Source organism: Ammodytes marinus (assembly GCF_949987685.1).
Source record: "Ammodytes marinus genome assembly, chromosome: 14".
NCBI lineage: Eukaryota > Metazoa > Chordata > Actinopteri > Uranoscopiformes > Ammodytidae > Ammodytes > Ammodytes marinus.
This window is the reverse complement of record NC_137218.1, coordinates 25,508,197-25,514,667: the sequence shown is the minus strand read 5'-3', so window position 1 is coordinate 25,514,667 and position 6,471 is coordinate 25,508,197.

The window sequence follows — 6,471 nt, the reverse complement described above, 5'->3', positions numbered from 1 at the left end:
AGTAGGTTGGTGGTGGGGGGTGTCCTCAAACAAGCTGCATTTTCCACCATGCACCTTGCAAAAAAAAAAAAAAAAAGAAAAAACGATCAACGATGCAGCGAATGCAATGCAATGCAATGCAAATCCCTGAGCATCGGAGACGTACGTGCGCTAAAATGCGGAGATGTTTGGCCGGAGCCCAGCAGCAGCGTCTCTGTGGCGATGACTGTCCACCACCCCCTGCCTCATTTCTCCATACAAAACAAACACGGTCCCTTCTTCTGGATGGGTGTCATCTCATCCGCTTGTCATTTAACACTGTCTGGCCGATAGGTTCTCTCGCGACGCCGGTGCAACCCCGCTCCTCTTTGCAGGAGAACACAGCGTTACGGTGCAGCTGTGGGAAAAAGGCCGAATTGTTCAGAAATCGGTATTCCCGGTCGGTGAGATGCGCACCACCACCAGCAGCAAGTCACCGACAACACACAGAGACAGTGACTTCCGCTCTGGGGTGTTGAAGTAAAAGCCTGTATGGGTGACAATGGTTCATTGTAGTAGTATGCTATGCGCTCACAGTGGACATGTTAATTAGGCCAGCTCAAACTAATACTAATAATAATAGTGCCTCATAGGTTAATCACAGGTGTTCCTTTAACAGATAATTTAAGGGTAAACCTTTTAACTTAGCATCATGAAAAAATCAGAAATGTTTGAAATGAATGTGCAAAGTTGGCAATATCCATTTATTATTATTCATTACTTATCAATTATAATTATTCTTACAAGTATTCTTATAAGTGTCCAACATTGTATCAGAACATATTTTGGACACAGCCTTCTTTCATTTTATAAATAAAAAGAAAGGCTACTTAAAAATGCCTTTTCAGCATAATTTTAAGAAGGAAATGTATTATACATCAGACAAAATATGGGTAATTAATCCTTAACTAACTTCACAATAATGCTAAAAATTATAATGGAAAGTTTGGCTGGTTGTATAAGAGAAATATACAGACTCAAAAAGACCAGGTTAGTCAAGTAAACACCTAAATGTAGCCTACATTTTGGACCTTTTATTTTACTAAAAGATATTACAGAATTTAGAAGCGCAAAAGGACACTACTTACTTACTTCATTATACATTACCATTTCGTTTTGAATATACACAAACGAAGAAGGAACATTAAAGATGAGAGAATACACACAAAAAAAATAACAAAAGGTTGAGTGGTCTTTATAAATTTGTTAAAATAATCTAATTTTCTATAATAAGTAGACGTAGGCTAACTAGAATATGTACAGTGTGCTGCCTGTTTGCTCATTTGTTTATGTGTTTTATTGACTTGTAAGTTAGGCTATAAGCAATAATTTTCTTTTTTTGTAAAAGCATAATGCAAGATGTGAATGATATAGGGCAACCAAATATACAAAAAAAAGCGCCTCTGTTTGTTAACCGATGCATGCTGTGAGTAGCATATGTGACCCTGACACGGAAGCAGCAGGTGCAGAGAATGGATGGATGGAACAATGTCCCACTTCTTCTAAGCGACAAATGCTTTTTATTTTGGAAAACAAATGTATTCGTTTCCGGTCTGATCTTTTCTAACCACGGTTCACTTGACGCAGCTCAGATGCGCCACATCAGAGATGCTCACAGGTCCACACATAACACAACCCACTGTCGGTTTTAACAGCGTAGATTTGTGCGTAAATTAGCTAAAGTCTCCAAAGATGGCCGAAGTACTAAGCTTCACCATTCAAGACCTCTGATTTATTCCAGTTATTTTCAGTTTTTATTGGACGTGGTGTTCATGATGGGTTGAATGGCAGTGGAGAGGGTGCAAATATTCTTATTTCAGATAAAGCAAATGGTATCAGTTCACATAATCCCTTAAAATTCAAGGAAATCCCATTGTATGCAAAATGGGTTGTGAGGAATATTGAAATTAGTATTGTATGTGTAATAGCCTACATTATTGGGACTTAATCAATTCAGAGCAATTATTCTTCGTCCAGCCTTCACCTACTAAAGCTGCCAACAACCATATCCTCTCCCCAGCACACTGAAAACTGCATGTACACAAACCATGGTGAGTCTTTTTATGCACCCCATTGCAGGTGAATGGGTTCAACTCATAGATATCATGACACTGCCATGGTTACTCACATTAAAACAGTATTTATCTATTATAATTTTTTAAGAAATGTTTGATTAATGTGCACATTTGGCAATTTTTCAGCATATTTAAAAAAAAATATCAGAAATCAGACAATTAGCAACCTATGAAGAAATACTTTTGTTATATTCTTCATAAGTAGTGTCAAAATGACTTTGGAAAGTTTAGCTGATATAAGTGCTTTAGAAGTTCAGATTTTTGATTTAGATTATTGAAAAAAACTTAGGCTATGTTGAGATAATGGCCTTTTCCATTTTTATTAAAAGTCCAGCCCCTTGTGAAATTGTGTTTACATTTTTGAAATTGTCAAAGAATAAAGAATCAGAAAATGCATGATTCCAGTTTCAGATAAGCCAATATGGCGGCCATCTTGGATTTGAAAAAATGGCCACTTTCAAACACTTCTTTCTCAATATCTCACTTCCTAGATTACCTACAATCAAGATTCAATTTGCCAAATCTACATATTCAGGGACATGGAATCCAATGGTCTTAATACAAAATATATATAGATAGTCAATAATACATTTTTAGCTAGTTATCTTACATTTTCTATACACAAAGCAGAATTTATTGTGTGGAGCTGAGCAGATCTTTTCTGACATCCCTGTGGCTGTTGGGGAAATTAAACCCAAGTGATCAATGTTCAAAGCTTCCATTGCAGAAGCTACGGCGGCGAGCTGTGATCTCAAGGCCTTAGGTGCCTCAAGGGGCGCTCACCCTTGAACCAGCACCGGCAGTAAGGGAAGCCGTCCTACTGAAAAAAGGAGTCCTTCTTGGATATATTATCCCAGGGGTATTCAAAGGCAGATGCAAGTTTCAGACAGGCCCTAAGGGCTGCAGTCTCTGCTGTGAAAGAGGCAAAGCAGTGGGTGTAGGAAAGGTTTGGAGAAGACATGGAGAGGGACTTTTGGTCGGCAGGAAAATCCTCCTAAAATATGTCTGGCGTCTCAGGAGAGGGAAACGGTGAACCGTCCAAGCTGTGAACAGTAAGGAAAGGACGCTGTTGACTTCAACTGAGGAGGTAATCTACCGCAGAAAGGAGCACTTTGAGGAAATATTGACCAACACACCCTCTATGGTGGAAGCAGAGCTGGAGCCTAATGGGGGATCGTCAATTGCCCTGGTGGAATTCACTGATGTGTAACAAGTCTATAGTGGCAAAGCCCCAGAGATTGATGAGCGCCATACAGAAATGATGAAAGCTCTGGGTGTGGAGGGCCTGTCTTGGATGACAGATTCTGTAGAAGTCTAGGGCAGTGCAAAAGGAGCAGCAGACCAGGGTGGTGCTTCACCCGTTCAAAAAGGGGGATCGGAGAGTGTGTGCCAACTACAGGAGTATCACACTTCTCAACCTCCCTGGTGAAGTCTACTCTAAGGTGCTGGAAAGGGAGGTCAGCCGATAGTCAAACCTCAGACTGAAGAGGAGCAATGTGGATTCCGTCCTGTTTGAACCAGCTTTTCACTGCCGCAAGGATCCTGGAGAGGGCATGTGTTTTGTGGATCGGGAGAAGGCGTATGACCGGGTCCCCTGGCAGCCAGATGCTTAACAACTGGACTGAGGGAAGGATGACCACTAGCTTTTCCTAATGTTATTGGGGCTACTAGCCAAATTTCTTGCTAAATAACAACTTTTATTTATGAAATTATGCCATTACTAAGAACATGTTACACTCATAATATAGATTATTGAAATTACATACACACATGCATGGGTGGCACGCATGTCACACGCACACTTATGCCATTTTCAAGACCTTTGATGACCAGAGACTAATTCTAGTGGCCACAGTCCTACCATTACGGGCGACTGTGGCTCAGTTGGTAGAGCGGGTCGGCCGATGATCAAAGGGTTGGAGGTTCGATCCCCGCCCTGCCACCTGTGTCATAGTTGTTGTGTCCTTGGGCAAGACACTTCACCCACCTTGCCTCGTGTGAATGTCGATAGTTAGCTTGCTATCGGTGTACGAATGTGTGTGTGAATGGTAACGTGTAAATGGGAACAGGTCTCCCTTGCAAAAGAGTCTTCGGACTTGATGGGATATACCTGTATAAATAAAGGTTAAAAAAATCAAAAAATCAAAAAATAAATTACTGTAGTAGTTGGAAATTGCAAACTGGTCCTATATCAAGGGATTATCTGTCATCATTGATTGATCAGTGTTTGTGTGATGAACATGTCTAACTACCTAAAAAATAAAATAAAAAAATTACATATCTCTGACTAGCTTTTAGCCTCCCCCCACCCCCCTCTACCCCCTAAAATCACCACTGGCCACCAGGGGAATTACACTCCAGGAAATACAGTACGAAATGGGATGTTACTTTTGTGGTTGAAAATGAGGTGTTAATTGAAGCAGATTAATTCACAGATGGATCAAAATAAACAAAATCTTTAATCCCTCCAGGGAACGATGGCACACCGCTGCATTAAATATGGGCCCTGATTAGAGGGAAGGGTCAATATTGGGGTTGCATTTTAGAGCACTATGTTCACGATTGGTTAAATAATATGCTCCACCACATATGCTTGAAAAAATAATGTTTTTGCCTGCAGTGTCTCGCCTTAAAGGCACACTATGCAACATTTTCATGAATATACAAGTAAAGAGTCATACAAAAATTGGTGTTGTGTTTATCTGCACAGTCCCCCACTCTGGCTGTATTTTATATAGGTTGCATTTGTTGGTTGTGTTTTGTAAACAGAACATTCAGACCTGGCTCCACCATAGCTCCTCCCCCTGTAGGCTACTTCACGCTACACGCCCACTTTGTGACCCCCACCCTACCACTATTACGCACCCTTCCGCACTACATTTCTGAATGCATGTGTTTGTGGCTTGGTAGTCTGGCATACCGGATATCGACAACTTGTATAGCGCTCCAGCTAGATAACAGCGTTAAACTCCTCCCCTTCCTCTTCCCCGCTTTAGCCTTCCGTTTATGCTCTGTTCAGAAACACGACAGGAGACAACAGAAAGTACGAGTGTGTGTTTGATATGGTTTGATAGTATCCAGCTCATAATGTTACTGCACACACACATCATTAACGGTGTTGGTCTGTATCTTTTATTATATGTCCATGGTCGGCACCAAATTGCATTATTTTGAAAGGACATGTTGCGGCTTCCTGGGCCTAAGGCCGCATGGTGATTGTGATTGGTTTAAAGGAATGAAAACAGGCCAGCCCAGTTTTCCCCCTATACTCCAAACAATATAGCTTGGTACCAGACCATACTACTAGCTGTAGTTTGGGCTGTGAGAGACTACTGGATTGGTAAATTTCCTCTTTTTTAATCAAATCCAGCAAGTTGGGTTTTTTCTGAAGTCTGAATCAGAGGATTTTCTCTGTGGCAGGCACCTATGAGGCAGAAAGGGCTTTACTATAGACATTAATGACTGATCATTCTTGTTTTTGCCTTCTGTTGAAGGTGACACGCTGACGTAAGTTGCTTGGCCTAACTTTACTCAGCAAAAGACTTCTCATTAGTACACCTACACAGAGTCGGCCCAAGCCTTCATGGGGCCCTAAGCGGAATATGATCAGGGGGTCCCTCTCCAATCGTTGCGCTGCCCAAATTATTGCCCATTGTTAAATGTTATTCCCACACAGTGTTTTCTGCTAGTGCATCCAATGTCCAGCTGGGTGAAAATATATGACAGCTGAGATCCCGACCCTCCTAGGGGGGTCCGGGGGTAAGCCCCCCCGGGATTTAAAAAAAAAAGTTTTTAAAGTGAAATGCATGAATCCGGTAGCCTGGCATTCCCAGACCTGCCACTAGGCGCTGGCAAATTAAATTTGCTGCGCGTGTTGGTCTGGACACGCTCCGTTGAAGCTTATCAAGAAAACCAGAAATCTGGCGGGCGCGCCAGAGCCCCTTATATGGTACTCTGGGGAGGACGTAACCGGATGACGACAGTGACGTGCATGCGACGTCGAAGCCGTGATAGTAAACATCAGAGATGGCTGCGGATATGTTGTGTGAGTTTGAGACTGCTTTGGCCTCGACCCTTAACGATTTAGAAGACGGCACTCAAATCTTTCATTAGCAAGTAAGTGGAATGTTCTATTTTGCCGACCGACAACGGCAAACGTTTAATTCAACAGTTTAACAGCTGTTCGCTAAACGAAAGGGGCCTACGTCGCCTTGTGCATCGCTCTGATTGGTTGTAGTGCTATCCAACTGCGTGCAGTGGCATTTGAAATGCACGAGTAGGAGCCGCCCCTTGAGTTGGAAATTACTATTGATCGTCGCCAGACCCTCTATCGTTCAAGATATCAGGGTCTGGATTTCCAGGCTATGAATCCGGTGCA